The sequence below is a fragment of the Vidua chalybeata genome, chromosome 4 (genome assembly GCF_026979565.1).
Source record: "Vidua chalybeata isolate OUT-0048 chromosome 4, bVidCha1 merged haplotype, whole genome shotgun sequence".
Taxonomy (NCBI): domain Eukaryota; kingdom Metazoa; phylum Chordata; class Aves; order Passeriformes; family Viduidae; genus Vidua; species Vidua chalybeata.
The window spans coordinates 54,078,668-54,097,363 of NC_071533.1; the positions used below are offsets into that span (position 1 = coordinate 54,078,668).

The following is an 18,696-nucleotide window of genomic DNA, read 5'->3' on the forward strand; positions in this document are numbered from 1 at the left end:
CCTGTGTGCCAGTTCTCTGCAGCATCCCATCTCTGTCTGGTCTTTAAAACACCCCCAGCTTCTCTGTTTCATGCTGCATCATCACAATACCCAGAACTGTCATCATTGAACTGGTGTGACACTGGGGACAACAGCCCTCAAACATGCCCTCTCACATCACAGTCACTGCTGACATGAAGGAGAAGAAGGAAGAGTGACCCTGTGGTTGGGACCAGCTGCTGGCCAGTTATACTGAACCTTACTAGAGCTAAGATCTTTGATATACAGCTGCATAGCAATGTCAAGTGACTGGTTATTTCAGAGGTGTTTAGCTTCCCTTTCAGGCCTCCCTAGATGTGGTAAATCCAGGATCCATGGCAGTTGTCATCTCTCACAGTTGTTCATTACCTCCATTTTGACAGGATCTGCTCACTTAGGAGTCATTACAAAGGGAAGAGGAAACAATAAACAAAATCGGCCAAATCATCCAAGAATCATACAGAAGGCAATAACACATTTCAGAGAATACCAGCCAGGCAAGGAAAAGAAAAACAAAAAAACTTCCCTTGTTCACTTTGTCAAGCTCTTTTCCCTTCCATCTATTTCCTACTAGTTCAATAGTTTCCTTTTGCTGTTGAATTTTGAACTCAGAAGCAGTAACTGCATTCCTGAAGTAATTTTCCTTTAATTCTCAGTTGTCATCTCCATTTCTTCTGTCTCACTTTTTGCCAAATATTTTTTTCCACTCCTTCCTCCTAATTTTAGTAATTTGTTTGATTCTTCAATATCCCTCTCAATATTGTGTCTCCTTTTCACCTTCAAAGAATCAAAAATCTATCTTACCTCCTTTGCTCTAAAAACTTAAGACACTAAAGAGAGTGTATAAAACCATAATTGTGTAGATATGCATGCAATCCTTCTATTTAATTTCCTTCCTAGTCAAATGAGATGCTGTGACTTCATTTCATGTGTTGGCTAAAAAAGCAAGCTCTTACTATAAAAAAAGAAGCAATGGCAAATAAAAAGGAGAAAATGGCACCAAAAAAATCTACTAAACATGCTGATTCTGTCCTTGATACTTGAAGTTAAGATATAGTGCCTCAAAATAATAAGATGAGTGATCATATTCCTACAGTCCAGTCATTTTTCTCAGTCAGGTGTCTGCAAGTTAATAAATCTGTTAGCTGACCCTAGCTATGGATTACCTAACTAATGCTCTGTTTATGAAGGATAAAACTCAGGAAGCATTTTGTAGCACTAAGAAGCCATTAATTCAGTCCTCTAGGAAGGCAAGAAAAGGAGATATTCTAAAATATAATGTATGCTCCATGCCAAGAGTTAGTGAGCCACTAATTGTACTTACAACAAGTTTAATAAAAGAAACTATAACTAACAGCTATCAAGATGCTTAAAAATTCACCAGGGAGTATTATCAAGCTGCTGAGCAAAATCAGCAGACAGGAGGACATACATGTGTTTCACAAATAGCTGAAAGGTCCCGTGAACCTCACAAAAATATCTGCACAGGTGTCAAGAGTGCACCGAGATATTCAATCAAGCTGTTTAGGACCAGTCACTTGCATGTTGGGGTTTTTTTGAATGTCCTAGTTATTTTTTAGATACTGATTAATTAGAATTATTTAATTGCACTGTATTGGCTTCATTTATAATATAGCTAAAACGGAGCAAACAGATAAAAACTAGATCCAGAAGGGCTGAGGTCATAGCTGGATGTTAAAGTGAGACTTGAATCCCCTCTCCCACACTAACAGGTTCTCATTCCCACATCTCTTTTCTTCTTCACTGGGCTATGGATCTGTAGAGCTATACTTGAAGCAGAAGGGGAAGGTTTAAATACACAGATTTTGGCCTGCCTGCAAGTGGGTCAGTGTCCCACTTGGGTTCATTAAGCAGCTGCAAAAACAGAAGTACCAACACAACCATGAGAGCTGTGTAATAATTTCCTAATGGTCATGGAACTGTCTTAGAGGAGAGGCAAAATGCATTTGTATCCCAAGCCTGGAGGGGGAATACTAGCTATTAGGTTGTAACCCAGATTCCTCCAACTGTGGTTTTGTAACTAGATACACCTTTTATTGGATCTATTAGGATATGGATTTACTTGGTGAGTCCTGTGTAAGTTTAGGTGGAAAAATGTTTGCTAAACCCTAAAGTACGTATCATAAACTCAAATACAATCTGGTCTTCGTACAAAAGTGCCCTCCATGTAACAAGAGAAGGCACGGAGCTGAAAGCAAAGGAGTCAACACAAGAACAGATGGGAATGTGAATGGTATCTTGAAATGTGAAGGAAAGAGAGAGTGACAAAAGGGTGGAAAGGAGAGTGGCACCTATCACCCGAATAATGCTTTTCATTTTTAGACACTGAGACTTTCCTTCAGAAGTCTTTCTCTGTGCTTTGCTATTCTGCTTTCACCTCTTACACTCTAATAAACCTGTTGTCTCTCCCTTTATTCCCACCACTACAAAACAGGGAAATCACTACAGGCATTGCCAAGTCGAAGACCAGCATGATCACCCCTTCAGAAAAATATTTAGAAAAATCAGAAAAATAGAGATGTTTCTTTTAGAAACTTGTTCTAGGAGTTTTACATTCAATTTTACCTGGAGTAAAATTATTATCTGATATGGAATGTGTTCTCTAGTCCTAAAATCAAATTGAAATATTCTTTATTATTGAGATTGAAGGAAATTGCACCATGTCTACTACCTGGAGGACATAATATTAATATTCCTACCCAGCCAAAATCTAGCAAAGAGAACCTAACAATCAAAGTCAGTAAATGTGGCTTTTTGGCAAATTCTTTTATCATGTTTCTAATAATTTTAATTACATTTTTTCTTTATCAATCAAGGAAATCCAATTTCATTCTATCTGCAGTGTGTAATTGGTCATCTATTTCACTTTTTTTTAAATTTGTTTCTCATGTTCTCTGGCTGATTCAATAAATAGTGAACAACAGATATTTTTCTTCATGCATAAATGCTCTTATTCTAGTCCAAATCTGAGAATCCCCAGGTGTTTTCACAATCAAAATCCATTAGCACTGAGTTAGATCAATATCTATGAAAGAGTAATAGGGACATGGTCAAGACAAACAGCTGATAGCAGGTCATTCAGTTAAAATCATGAATATACTGTTGGAGGCATTTCAGCGCTCCTGACAAGATGTATGTCAGGCCAGATCCAATAATCCAGAAACCAAACAAGATATGTACCCTGCACCATTGAAGTTGATGGTTGCATTAGCACGATAGTCTAAATTTTCCAAAATAACTCAAAGACACCAACATGAAGGCAAGAGTACTTTAGGATAAAGGCTTGACTAGATAGATTGCTAGACCAAATTTCAGTGATGATGTCAAGGACAGAAAAATAGTTTTCTTGTGAAGAAAATAATAATAAGCTCTTATGAGTATTTAGCTGCTGCCCTACAGCAAGTATTTTTGCTGGTCTACAGAAAGGCCAAAATAGAAACTCCTAACACTTTATTCATAAAGCCATAGTGACTGAGAAAGCATTTAACTGCTGGCCTCATGAGAATATTCAGCACAATGCACATCCTTTAAATTTAATATGCTGGGCACAAATAAACAAAACTTTTTTCTTTTTTTATTGCAGTATAAATGGCTTTTCAGAATGCACTTATTTCTCACATTCTGCAATATGCAATTATTTCTTCCCTGGAAACCCCTCACCTAAGTTACACAGCTTGCCCAATATTTTGTCATTGGCCATTTATTCTCATGTGAACTATCAGCCTTGTCCTTGGCTGTGTCAATCCAAGTACTCCTGGCAACAGCTTTACAAGCCAGAAAATCATTAGCAGAACTAAATTTGGCAACCTTATCTAACTGCATCACCTCAGCCAACCTTTCAGCACCCTCAGGTGAATCTAATATGGTCCAAGGTTTTGAATACATTCAGTTTCTCTAAGCTGTTCCTAACCTGTTGCTCCTCTATCCTGTTGTCCTCCCCACCCCCAGTTTTTCTGGTACTCAAAATTTTGCTTGTGAAGACAGAGGCCAAAAAAGACATGGAGTCATTCAGCCTTTTCTGAACCATCTGTTTCTCCTACACTCATTGATGGACCCACATTTTCCCTGAGCATCCCACTGATGCTAGAATATTCTCCCGTTACCCCTTATGTGCCTCAGTACTTTTATCTGCAGCTGTGCTTTGGTCTTTCTGATTTTGCTCCAAATGCTCAAGCAATTGTCTTTGTATTCCTCCTTTGTTGCCTAGTTTTCACTTCTTGTGTGTTCTTGTTTCCTTTTATCCAGAAGCACCCTGCCAGCCAAATGACTCTTCTGCCAAAATTTCTCATCTTCCTGTGCAAATGGAAGAGAGTTAATTTTTGAACTCTCAGTAAGTTTTCTTTGAAAAACAATTTTGCTTATGCACTGTCTTTCCTTCATGGCAGCTTCCAGTGGGAATTCTGCCTAACATTTTGAAACTTGGGCAAAGAAATTGCCAGAACAGATTGAAATCTAGTTCCTGAAGGTGAGTCCCAACTCTGCTCTGCATCTTTCCAGCTTTCCTTCAGACTCTGACCTCGGACACGTGTGAACAGCAGGTCCTATACACCATTATACTGTCTGACCCCTCCAGTATTTGCACTGGGAAGCAGCCAATATGCAGCTGTTGCATCCTGGGATTGGGTTTTAGGGGTTCTTATTTGTGTTAGCTAGCCGAGTCCTGTGTACCCTCACGCACCCCCCGTGTAGTTTCCCCCCCGTAGTTTCTGGCCCCAAGCTGCCTGCCGTTGGATTTTCCCCCTCTGCCGCTCCTGTAACCACCCCCCCATCCAGCCCCGGGAACCCCCGTGTCCGCTGCCCCATCCCCACGATCCCGCTCAGCCCGAGGCTCGGTGCCCGCCCCTGCGGGGTTCTCTGGTTGGTCGCTGTTGCTGGCGTCACCGCCACGGCAGCCGCCCCTATTGGACAGGAGGCCGTGGATCCTCTCGCCCCGCCCCTCCATAAAATCCTACCCCGCCGGCACCCAGGCGCCATTTTCTCCCATGCGAGTGCTGGCAGTGGTTGCGTCTTTCCATCGAACCACACCATGTGACCAATAAACCGTTCCTGCCAAGCACGGAGTAAATGGACAAATTCCTTACCTCTTTACCGGATCCCTAGAGCACGGTAACAGAGGCTGGCCAGTCCACGCGCCCGAGACACGGAGCCGTGTCCGGGAACCCGCGGCAGCAAACCCCGGCAGCACGTGGAAGCTACGCCACAGCCAGGCTCCCAAGAGCCGCGTGCAGCCGGGGAGAACGAAAGCTAACGCCGCATGCAGTGAGATAGTTTCTTGAATTGACTGCATATTTCTGCCCTTCCAGGATTTGTCTGGACTGTTAAAAATCCCACAAAAAAGGTAAGGATGTACAGGCATCAACCTCCTGTTAGTTGCTTTTGTCCATCCTCATCTCCTTTTGGTCAGGTGGCCTGTAGCACACCCCCAGCATGGTATCCCCAGTATCAATCATCAGACAAACACATATTTCCAGTTTCATGGGAGAGGACTCTACCATAGCTTTCCTCCTCTTCTCCAAATTTTCCTAGATAGGCTGTAAACACTCATGGAAGTGTCTTAAATTGTGAATAGTATTGCACCTGATCTTTGTGATTTTGAAATTTACAGGCTTATGGAAGTGCATGGACTCACAGACCTTTCTTGTTTACCAAGATCTGCATGCTAGAGTACAAGCACTTGAGGAAAGCCACATATTGCCATATTTAAAACTTCCCTTCTTATAAACAGCTTTGTTCCCAGTTATGCCAGTTCTCTCAGAAATACATAACAAAATAGAGTTTTTTAAGCCTTTTGGATACTTCTATATCTAGCCCCACATTTTTGTGCTTTGACTCCACACAGAAATATCTACAGCAATGCACTTCTGGTCTCATTTTTGTTTCCATTTCATCCTAAAATCATGTCAAGAACCAATGGAAACAAGGCAAAACACTAAGGGAACCACAACAGTGATTTAAAAGCAGTTACAAGGAAGGAAGTAGCAGTAAATAAGATCTCAGGCCATGTGAACATCAAACCGCACCACTATAGCACAGGTTGTTTTCTGTGCATTTCACCTTGAAGTTGTCTTTAAAATATACCCTAAAAAAAAGCAGCCACTCTGTTTCCACACCTGGAAAACGTATGGTTTGCCAATGAAGATGAGCATTTCCTCCTATAAAAAAGCAAAGGTGATGAAAAATCTTCCAAAACAAAACCTCAAACAATTATATATATATATGTGTGTGTGTGTGTGTGTGTATGTGTGTGTGTGTGTGCGCATGTATATGTAAATATATATGTTCCTTCATGATAAGCCATTTATTTCAAAACCTACTAAAAAGTTAAACCTAAGCCTATCCCTACATTCTGTCCCCTAAAATAAAATTTTAAAAAACTGGAAGAAATAATAATTTTAGGTTTTTTAATAAGAGAAAAAAGCATTAAAAAATAAAAAGCAACGGTATTTTTTTGTAGTCCTAATGAGGAAATTGAAACATGTGCAGATGATGCTACAGTTACTCTAGTTCAAAGAGGTATGTCTCAGCTTAATAAGGTCCATTTTATTTGCCAATGAAGAGACTCCTGCAGGATGTGAGAAAAAGAAATATCATCATTTGCTCTCCAGAAACTGCTAGCATCACTTTTGGTGCATATTAATACAGCTCAGTACTGTCAATGAGGTGATTATTTGCTCCCTAGAGAGCTCATCTCACAGCTAGTTTTTAGGATCCTTAGGAGTTTTTTGTTTCATGTGGTGCAATGTATAAATTATATTCTACAGCTTATTCCAGCAGCAGTGTCAGAGAAACCACCTCCAGTTCTGGTTTCAGTCACTAATTTACAAAGTTACAGAAACAAATGTGTAATTTTTCATTTTATGGGGTTAAATCAAACACTCTTTATTTCAACACCTGTGAAGTCGTTCTACCAGTGTCAGAGGTTCATTGCAGTTTGTACAGGTACTGTGACACTTAAGTACCAACTGTAAAGGTACAGTGATACAGACTTCAGTAGAGCCAGATTCCCTAAGTGCAAAGGGTTCTGGTGTGCTTGTGTAAAGTTTCTCTGCCTTGGTGCCAAATAGGAGCAATTAAAGCTAGCTGAGATGTGCCTAAACAAGCCTTGATCACATGTATTTTTTTAATGTTGGGATGATTAGAGTTACTGTATTGGATGGGGGCAATAGGGATGCATCTGCATTAGTGCTTTGAATTTAGGAGCTTTGAGAGTGTTAAGTGCTATACTCTGGCTCCAGTCACAGAGGAATCTTGGAGTATACAATCTGTATGTCTTTTGGATGACCCTGGGAGAAGTACTCTGGCAACTCAAGTCACACACTTCAAACATAAATGATAATTCAGTTCACTGAGCAAGACTAATGTTAACTTGAAGTAATCCCTCTGAAATTCTTGCTGCAAAGACACTAACTCTTAGAAGTGATCATAACATAGTCAAAACTCACTTTTCTTGAACATATGTCCTATTACAAATGTAACTGAGCTACAATGGACTTCACAGCTTCTTATGAAGAAATATAATTTCATCCCTTATCCTATTGTTTGAAGCCGCTACAAGACATAATATTTTTTTAATAGTTGGATGCAGTTTACAGCAATTGACACACTTAACATTTAATGAAAACACATCTCATATTTTTATATCTACCGCCCATTTAATGACAGCAAATTCTTTTTGTAATTATAACTTGCATAAAATAGTACACTCAGGCCAACTAAGCAACAGCAGTATTTCTTTCAGTGGATACATGCAGTGTAAATGCACTGTAACACCTATTGAAAACCAGCAACTTGTTCAAAGCTCTCTCTGGAGTGTATGTGAAAGATCATCCAGTCCTGAACTGAAAAATAAGTAGGAAGCACACCTTCTCATGCTAACAGCTCCTTTAAAAAGCAGCCATGCTTTAAAAGGCAGCCAAATGATCATGCAAAGACAAGTCACCCAAGATGTGAGTTCTAGACTCTCCTCTCCTTGGCAAAATAAAGGTCATATGACCCTAGAGCTCTCATAACCCATTGCCATTATAACAGTTATTTTGTCCTTTTAGAAAGAGAGCAAAAAGGATAGGTATTGGTTATGTAAGTAGCTCATTATGTGTCATATTGCACTCTAAATAAAAAAAAATCAGAATAGGATTTTTAATGTCAGCTACAAAGTTAGGTAGCTACACAGCATCTAAATCCTCTAAATTTTGCTTTCTGCATTTCACATTTCTTGTCTGTTAGTTTTGTCATTACATCAATTTCACAGATGTTCTTTCTTGCATGGCAAGAATGGTAGGGTGGCCAGCTATGTAACATGCATTTCAATAGAAGTCAGTTATTCCAGATTTAAACCTAAGTAAACTTGTTTTGTATTCTGAGGATTAAAAGAGAACTTAGCACAGATACTTTTCTGTCTTCTGCCTTATTAATATGAAATAGGCATTTGGAATATATTTCTTATAAGAGTTCCAAAGGATTTCCTTTGCATGATGACAAAGAAGTACCATGACCTAAGAAACTCTGTATAAATTTATGTGATTACCTATGCTTTCATGCCATTTTCAAAGACAGTATTTGTGGCCAAAGGTTGGGGTTTCAGTTGGTTACGGGTTTTTTCATTATTCAAATTACTAAAATGAGAAGGAAGTGCTTTACCTCAAGCTACTTTCCAGAGGTTTCCTTTTCATACCGAATATAAAATATTGCCTTCTTGTCACCAAAATACTTAAGAAGAAGCCTCTACTTTGTATTCCACAACTGTTCCTCTTAGAGGCATAAGACAATGCAGTAGTTATGGAAATTATCTCTGTGTCCCCACTAGTGCACATTTTAAAACAGTATTATCACCACAGCTTTGTGGCATACCAGTTTCTGCCAGTGTTTTTACATATTCCTGCAAACAGTCCCTTTTAATTTTCTGAACGCAGGCTCTGTAATCTCTGTCAGTAAAAGAAATAGTCAAAGTGCCTGGTGAATGGCACATACACAAATCTATATATATACGTCTGTATCTACACATATAGAGCCATTAAAACAAATCCCCTATATCTAATTCACAAAGTTAACTCTGCTAGGTCTCAAACAACAGAATTGATGTTTACGGTTGCTATAGACTGTAGCTAAGTATCTTCTTTATTTATCTTGTTATTTTTCTAGTCTCCCCCATCAGTGTGTGCCATTTTAGGAGTCATTAGATATAAAAAATTACTCCTGTTCATAATGGCACTTAAATGAGAAGGCGAGCTTGATTCCAGTACATGCGATATAAATTTAGAACTACTGCGTGTTTGTCTACATCAGCAAGCACAAAGAACATTAATCCCAGCTCATGAGCACACCGAAATCAACAACAAAGATTTCTAGCTATTTGTTGCATAACTCATCTCTCAAATACCTAAAAAAATCATCCTCCCTCTACCCCCAAAAGCCTTTTTAAAACTAACCCCTTAGAATAATTATCTTCCCATTATAGTATTTATCACTGAATACAATACTGATGTGTGAGAAGGAAATTAAAATGCTAGATTTCTTCCATAGAAAATGAAAATGGAGCATTTTATCTTTGCCACTTAAAATCCTTGGACATAAATGCTATACCCATTACCCTATTCCATGTTAGTCATAGAGAAATTGTGCTTAGATTTTTTATCATGCTCCTCACTTCAGTGCATTAAGTGACCTGATTAGCATCTGCTCTCTTGCCAGAGAAGGCAATGTACACATGCACTTCATTTAATACATTTCTTAAAGTACTTTCAATGTATAAATATAAGCATATTGCCATCTATTTATTTTAGGGAGGAAAGGACACAGAAATATATGTTCCACTTAGAGAAAACATGAATTAATCAATACAGTATGCACTTTGTATCATTTGACAGCAGAAAGCCAGCACAGCTGCACAGTTCTATCATGGCTGTCCAGCTGCATCCCAGCTCAGAGGTGATGGATCATATTGCAATCTGTACAGGAAAATATCCCATAGTTACAAGCTTAAGTTTCTGAACACATAAGCCTTACACTGTCATGGAGAGTTTTATTGTGTCAGAGCATGTTTATCCTGGAGGTTCAGGTGAGTGGGATGAACTATGCTTAAACTTCAGCATCCAGTAGCATTTCCTAGCTCCTGGTCCTGGCACACATTCTGGTCATATCCAGGCACACAAGAGCCCCAGATGCTTGCTCCCTATTTCACAATTTGGACAATCAAGAGAACAGAGCTACAGCAGACTTGGGAATATGTTCGTCTATGTGCAAGCCTAAAGTATCTTTTTGTCAATGTTTAATGGTAAGTCTAGATAGAGAGAAGAAAACAGAGAGTCATTTAAGAAAACATGCAGATATATAAAGAGCCCTGTAAGCTCACAGGCTTTCCAAAGCTTTCTGTTCAAGTTGTCATTGTCCATGTAAAACTCAGCAAAGCTGTGGCAACTGAGCAAAAAAATCTGTCAAGGTGAGATAGAGCCTCCTAGCTAAACAAAGACAGTATAGAGCAAAACTGGTGTTATGAGTGGCCTCAGTACTCACAAGCCAAATTTCTCCTTATTGCTATGAAAATTAACTTCTCACAAATTATGCAATATCCTATACTCCTCTTGCCTAGAAGAAATAGTCAACTACCTGCAGATGTAGCATGCAAATGCTTTGAAACACGGCTACTCCTCAGAGTTCTGTTGAAACAGTATAATTGGGTCTGATTAAAGACTCTGCCTAAATACTACACTAGTTATAAAGCTACATAATATATTACAGAGGGCTAAAAAATAAATCATGTGAAGGTAAAGCCATTTTCCCTCAACCAGCAAAGTTCCAGTGTTCCTGTGAAAACATGCTCATTGTTAAACAAAGTCAGCATATTTGGTTGTGCAGACTTTTTTGGTTTTGACTTCTTCTAGTTATCTCATTAGTGAACTGCTCTTTTAATCAATAGGTTACCAACTGGGAAGCTAAGGTTCTTGTTCACAGCTTTGCATGTTCCAATGTTCTCAGAAGCACTGATGAAATTGCATCCTGTTTTCCTTAAAACAGCATCTCTCTTTTTGGTTCATTTTACCCTGTGTACCAGAGAAATTGGAATATTCTTTATTTCATTAATAGTATTACTGAACCCAGAGTATTTTCTCTATATGCTGAAAAAGCTAAAACAGGTGTACTATGTTCTGCATTTGTTTTTCAAGAGATATGGTCTATCCCCAAAGCCTCCAAATTAAGTCTATGAACATGCAAAAAAGTTATTGGAAAAATTTCAGCAGAATTATCTGTGATACATATCTGAATACACAGCTTCTGAATTTTTGACAAGTCTTGATAAAAACAAAGTATGCCTGTATGTGTACTGTAGGGTAAATAAATGAAGACAGTGCACAAGTTTTAATGTATTCTAAGTTCACACACCAGCTTACCCAGCATTAATTTTTCCACATGCATACCTTCAACAAGAAGATGTTTAGTGTGACATTTTAATATGTTATGTATGAAAAAAACAAAATAAATTATGTGATGTATTTCTTAAGAAACAATTTACAGCTTTCCACACAGCTCAAACATGTTTTTCAGCAGCCAAGAGTTTTTCATTCACAATATTGCATGCTATAATATTAAACACCCTTTAAAATGTCTCATATACATTTATCCCACTACTTTGATGGGAATTGTTTCTAATGAATACCAGGGTCTAATCCTACTTTTTTTTTTTTTTTTTGCATATGCTTGTCAAGGTACTTTAACAACGAAAATAGGGAGCAAAGCAGAAATTCACTTTACTTTTTACTGAAATGGATGCTCAGTAGAAATTGGTTCTGCCTAAAACATTTTTTATAGTCAGTTAAAATATGTTGAATAACACTTTAAGCCCTTTAAGTACCAGCTCTCTCTAAGCAACCCAACTCATAGCCCCATACATGAGTCAGCTGTGCATTGGCTAAAATTCCTTAACATCAGGAACCCCTGTTTGAAGCAATTTTGCTCTCTAATGATGCAAGCTTAACACTCTATGCTTCTCAGCATTTTGCTTCATAAAAACTCTGCTTTATCAGAGCTAGATGCAACATATTTACTAAAACAGAAACATTTGAATCAAAATATTAGATCACACCAAGGTCCATCAAATCTTAATGATCTCTTAGAACATCCAATGCAATTGTTTCACAGGAAAGTGTAAAATCATTCCAGACTGAAAATGATCTACACCAATCTACACAAAGTTTCACCTTGGTCTCATATCATTAGACATAACTTTAAGCTCTGAAATGAGACACAGGATGGTTTACCAAGTTCTTATAATTAATTTTAATTACTTTGTATAGCATGATTAAAATTATAAACATGCATAAACATACTCTTTTTAGTTTTCCTAAATGTTTGGTCCTATCATTTTCTGTTGCACTATAGTTGTCCCATTTAACTACTTTATGCATGGGGGAAAAAATATCAGCTTTCAATTTGCCATCTATATTACATACATCCTTAAACTGTTTTCTGTACAGCACGTGGATCTCTGTCTCTGCAGGTCCAAGTCCTTGTGGAATAGGTTACCCTAATGCTGCTTAGGTTTTATGTGGAGATATTTATTGCGTAATTATGTAGGGAAGGCTACATCCTGTCTTACATTTCTATTATTCTAAATATAAGTAAATAAATGTTCTCATTAATGCCTCTTTTGTCTTGTATTATAAAAGAGGAAGAAAAGATTGTTCTTAATCTTATTACAGTATTCAGTATTCTGTAAATTTTATTGTGTCCCCACTTACTCATCTTCTTTCCAAGGAAAACCTTCCCAATTTTCTTTCATGAGAGGTGTTCCAAATTCCCTGTAATTGTAATTGTCCTTCTCTGAAGCCACTTACTACTATCTCTCTGAGATGTGGTAGAAAGCCCTGCACACAGTGCTACATAAGAATATATACTCCCACTATGGACTCACAAAAGTATTATAATAATCTCTTATTATTCTTCACCCAACTTTATATGTGTCCCAAAATCATGCTAACTTTCCTGACTGTAGCTGTGCACTGAACTGCCTATAATTACTTTTCTCCCTTTCTTCAAGCAATACTCTTGACTTAGAATTCGGTAAAGTACACCACTAGGTTTAATTTTAACTTCAGTATGTATTTATTAACACTGAGTTTCATTTGCTTTTTTGTTGCTCACTTAGCATCTCTAAGTTACTGAAATTTTCTACTGTCTTCTTTGGTCAAGCAAATTTTCTTCACCAGGGATTAAAGTGACATGTGGAACAACTAGATCTTCTTGAATCAGTCAGACTGGTCAATGGATGGACTTAGATGACAGCTTTTGAATAAATCAGATTTCAGTAAGCAAACAAGCAAAACAAAACAAAACAAAACAAACAAAAAAAATCAGCAGTTGCAAGGAAATGAACATAAATAGGAAATCCTTTTTGATTAAAAAGAATTGGCATTTGAAAATACAACAGAATCACTACACATAGTATTAAAAAGGACACGTACATTGTACTGAGCAAACAAGAGATAACCCTATTAGCTTTCAAAACTTGGTAGCATAATGGCAGCACGGAATATTATAAATGCATTATGGTGTCATCTTGTATTGTGGATAAGTGGGTTTTTTAATAGCTGAATCAGAGCAGCAATAAATTTGAGTCCAGCACTGAATAACATTTTTAGTCTTTTTTTTTCCTAAACAAACAAACAAAGATCTATTAGCCATCCACTTCTTTTCTTATTTGTGTTCTTATAATTCTAAGAACTATAGAATCATAATGCATCTTCTATGTGCTTTAGATAGAGAAAACCTTTCTGACTACATTGTCAGTGCTTCACCCCCTAGTAATGTGTAATCATAACTTTCAGAACAATTTCTATAAACTACCAGCTTTAATATAGACAAAGAGCTTAAGTCTCCCATTACAGTTTAAATTTGTATGAAAATAAGTTTATGGGAAAATATACTTTGGATAGAATGCAATTTTTGTATTAATCTTATCATATGACTCTGATCCACATAGGTTTAACTATGCCCTGAAATATTTTCAGAAAAAAAAACACACCCTCACAATATTGGTCCTACACATTTGACCTAAGACAACCTGGGTTTTTTCACTTACCCATATTGATAGACTCTTCATACATCATTTTCAGTGTAAACCCAGAGGCACCAATGACTAGGAAGAAGAAAAAGCATAAATGTCACAAATTACCACATCCCACCTCTGGATATGACTACAGTTCTTTATAATAAATTCACATCTTTTTTTTAGTCTGCTCCCCTGTGATGGCATTTGCTTAGCCTAAACATTCCAGTTAATTAAAATAGAATGCTTTGTTTGGGTTGCATTTTTTTATTGGGGGAGTTTAATCTCAAAATTTCATTTGGTGTAAAGCTAAATATCACATTTTTCTTATTTTGGGAGAGGGAATAAAATACGTTTGCTTTGTTGAATCATGTTGTTTGTTTATATATTTTCTGAAGCTATTTATCAAATGCATTAAGATAATAAATCAATATGTTTTGTGGGTTTAAAAGCCTTTCTCCTGAAATGTTTTGGCTTGATCTAATTATGGCATCATTTAGTTTTTTCTAGAATCACAATGCTCTGACTAATTTCATTTACTCTCAAACATAACTTCCCTTATTTTTCTCTCCACCATTCCCTCCTGTGATTTTATGACTTGCTTTTCATGCATGCAAGTGAAAATCACATTAAGCAGTTGGGACTACTCAGTCAAAAACTCCGGTATTTTGTTTACACATAGTTTGCAGAGGTTTAAATGTATTAAGAAACCTTGATACCTATCCCTTATCCCACTAAAAATAATCACTGATATGACTCAATCAGATCAGGATTGCATCCATGATTTCTGCACATCCCTAAAATACAGAAGCAAATCCAACCTGAATAAAATCAGTTTGGGAAAAGAGGAGGAAATGTTTGCATTATAAAATAATCCTTGCAGCATCTACTTGAAAATCTCTAAAATAAAACAAGTTACAACACTGATCTTAAAATCTCACCAAAAATATTCTCCATGTGAATTATGTCTTTGGCTAATTTTGTTTTGCTTTTTTGAGGTTTTACAATCTTATGTGTACTTGCTGTGTGTAAATCACACTCAGCACTTTTGCTAAGAAAAATCCAGAGAATTCCATAGAATGTAGTATTAATACAACAGAACTAGCATAGTTCCTAAAAATGAGAAAATAAAGGAAAAAAATCCAAAAGAAATCCACAGAAAGTGATATTGAGAAAGCAAACATTTGCTCCTGCTGAAAGATGAGCCTTTTTTAATTAAGTCTACTTCGTTCTTTCTCTTCTATTTTGAAATTCATTATTATATTACGTATCATATATTATCTAACTGCAAATACCTGTTGCGGTATTTTGCATATGAAAGGCTTTATTGTAATGCCTTACATTGTAAAAATCATACAGAAACAAAATATTAACATTCCAAGCTGAAAGTATTACACATTATGAACTGAACAAACCTGTTGTTTACACCCCAGCAACTTGCACACATGTCCCAGATAATGGCAACAGAATTATGCCAGGGATGACTTAGGGATTTAGGTCCAATGTACATCAATTTAGTGGCTTCAGTGAAACTGGCTACTTCCCAAGTTTCTAATTCACTTTGAGGGGGACAAAATTTTGCAATAATTTTTTGAAGTTGAAGGAAATGGGAATGGGACAAGGAATGCAAGGGACAGGGACCGAACTTACAGAGAAATGGGGAAGAAGATGTCTTTCTACTTAGGAGTCTGAGTTCTGTAAATAACTAGTCTCCCCTATCTCCCTGCATGATTAATTAGGACATCCTAATACTCATCTAATCTGTACACATTGAAAAACTCAAAACAAATGAAAAGCAGTTGTTCAAATGTCATTTTGCATACAGATGGAGGGATCATTCAGGAGCTCTGTGAAGGAAGGTCTGGCAGATCAATCAGTCTTGAACTCACAGTTTGCACTACTAGGTATTCCTGTGAAAGATAGAAGGGAAATCACTACTGATACTGGAGTAGGTTGGCACCCCTGTATGTGAAAACCTGTGATTTCTTCTTACTCAAAAAGCATGCTCACTTGAAGTGATTCCTGTATATTCATGCTGATATTTACTATGATGCTAAGAGATTCTAGGGCAGCAATGCTGCCAGCAAGACAGTGCAGCATTTTCAAGTTCCTTCCCTGAGTTTGAGATGAAGTATTTAGTCTTTCCAATAAGCATAAATGCAAAGGAAAAACTGCAGCCTGAATGATTTTCCTAGTCAGAGATGATTAAAACACAGTGTGAGCTCACAGACATTAGTACTGGGAGAACAAGTATTCATCTTTCTTTAAAAATACAAAACAATGGGCTGCAAGAGATGACTGTGGAATTAGGAAACAATAGCAGGAGCTTGGCCACAAGACATGAATTAAGTCCTATACCAAAAAGATGGAATGCTATTCCAAAAAGAAATCCTAAACTCTGTCACATACTAGGTCTCCATGCAACTTGTAAAAAGCCTTTTCCCAAGTAGCATATGCCCTTTGCTATTGCTTAGTAATAGCTCTCTAGTCTTTTAGTCTGAATGAATGGGTTTTTTTAATTTTACCGAGATCCTTCACACAGCTCTTGGCACAAAAGCATGAAGGCTTTCCTCACTCAAGTTCACTACAGATGCTTGTCCTCCTGTAATCCCTTCTACAGCAGAAATCACCCCATTTCTCTGCCCATGTTTTTTCTTCAACAGCCCCTGTACAGTTTGCTTAACCCTGCAACAGGTCCTTTAAAGATTCACAGATTTTAACAGCTAATTTTAAGTGAGATCTAATCTACCACAGGTTCCCAGAAGCCACAAACCGCAGAGAAAACATTCATTTGTGGCATCTGGGTAGGACCTTTGTTGATGGCTGAAGTATATTGCTATAGTTTTCTCTAAAAAATCAGCTGACACGTGCTTCAGAAGTTCTCTAGATACATACCTGCAGGTACACTCAGAGATACACCAGTTTCATTAAATGAATAAGTACTGTTTATTACTTCAGAATATTTTTCTTTTCTTTCTTCTCACTCTCTGTCCCTTTCATATTTAAGTACTTATCTTTGTTCTTTCTCTTCTTACCTCACCCCATTGTATTTTCATTTTTCTTTCCCTTTTCCCTTTTTCTAAGCCTCACCTATCTTGTCCTAATTTTGCTTGCCCTTGGTGATTTTGCAGTGTTACATTTCAGTATCTAGAATATAAGTGGAAGAAAAGATTGTAATTTTTTGATAAACAGATTGGTAAGAGATAAAAGAGTTAATGATTAGCTAGGAAAAAACAGATTAAGTGAACATCCCAATAAAAACATTATAATTTTCCGTTTATCTGTTCTGTGGTGAAAAATACTGCCTAGAATGTGTAAGGAATGTACTTCCTTTGTGTGTCTTTCAAAATTCATTTTGAATACATCAGGGTGCTCTGCCTTTTCAGTTACACATATTTCATTTAGTATCAGCTCCCCAATTTACTGAAAACTGGGTTAGGGAAGCTCTACACATAGATTCTGCTGCCAGCATATCATACAGCATTGCAAATGGTACAGCAATAAGCACTGGTACTATAGAAAACACAACTATGTTTCTACACATGAGGAATCCATCAACCAAAGATAGCTTCTACTTCTTACAGGACTGCAAACGATGTCCAGTGGGTTAACCTTGACTGGCTGCCAGATGCCCACCAAAGCACTCTCCATTCCTCTTCCTTGGCAAAACGAGGAGGTGAAATAAGATGGAAATGCTCTTGGCTTAATAAGGACAGGAAACTACTACATGCAAAACAAACTCTAGCTGGAGAAGATTGATTTAATTTACTGCCAATTAAAAATAGACTAGAATGGTGAGAAAAAGACCAAACTAAATATGCTTTCCTCTCACAACCCCTTCTTCCCTGGCTCAACTTCCTTCCCTCACTCCTCGCTCTTCAACTTTCTCCCTACTCTAAGTGGTACAGTAGGATAAGGAGTGAGGGTTGTGGTCAGTCCATAATAACATTCCATCTCTGCTTCTCCTTTGTCCCCACACTGTTCTCCAGTGGCAACATGGGGTCCTCCCCACAGGATACAGCTCTTCCCAACATGCCTCAGTGTGGCTCCTTCCTATGGACTGAAGCTGTTCATAAAGTGCTCCAACATGGGTTCTTTGCACACAGCACAGTCCTTCAGGAACAGACTGCTCCAGTGTGGGTTCTCTACAGTCCACAGTTCCTGCCAGCAAACCTGCTTCATGTGGGCTCCACCTAGGCTGCAGCTTCCTTTATGACATAACCACTTCCTCCAGCCTGGGATCCTCCATGGGCTGCAGTTTGCAGCATATCTGCTCCACCCGTGTGTTCCACAGGCTGCAGGGGCTCAACCTGCATCACCATGTTCTGCTCCTTGGGATGCAGGGGAATCTCTGCTCTGACACCTGTTAACACCTACTCCCCTTCCTACACTGACCTTGGTGTCTGCGGAGTTGTTTCAGCATTTTTTCTCATGTCTCAGTCCTCTTTTTCACAGCTGCTGTGCAGCATTTTTTACTCTTTCAAAAGTACATTTATACAGAGATACCACAAGTGTGACTGCTCTGATCAGCTTTGACCAGTGGTGGGTCCATTTCAGAGCAAGCTGAAACTGACTCTGAGCAACACAGCGACAGCCAGGGGCTGTTCTCACAGAAGGCA

The 18,696-nt window shown here is 37.9% G+C and overlaps 1 long non-coding RNA gene across 2 annotated transcripts; it reads right to left on the reverse strand.

Annotated features, from left to right (window-relative positions):
• Nucleotides 1-13,110: 13,110 nt before the first annotated feature.
• LOC128787076 (uncharacterized) lies at nucleotides 13,111-18,244 on the reverse strand. 2 transcript variants are annotated; one of them, XR_008430561.1, is made up of 6 exons: nucleotides 18,097-18,244; nucleotides 17,660-17,774; nucleotides 17,168-17,224; nucleotides 15,901-15,987; nucleotides 14,111-14,167; nucleotides 13,111-13,314 (listed from the first exon to the last, which is right to left on the reverse strand). It is a non-coding gene; the product is annotated as an uncharacterized LOC128787076 (long non-coding RNA). The 2 variants fall into 2 exon arrangements; XR_008430562.1 differs by lacking the exon at nucleotides 17,168-17,224.
• Nucleotides 18,245-18,696: the final 452 nt, after the last annotated feature.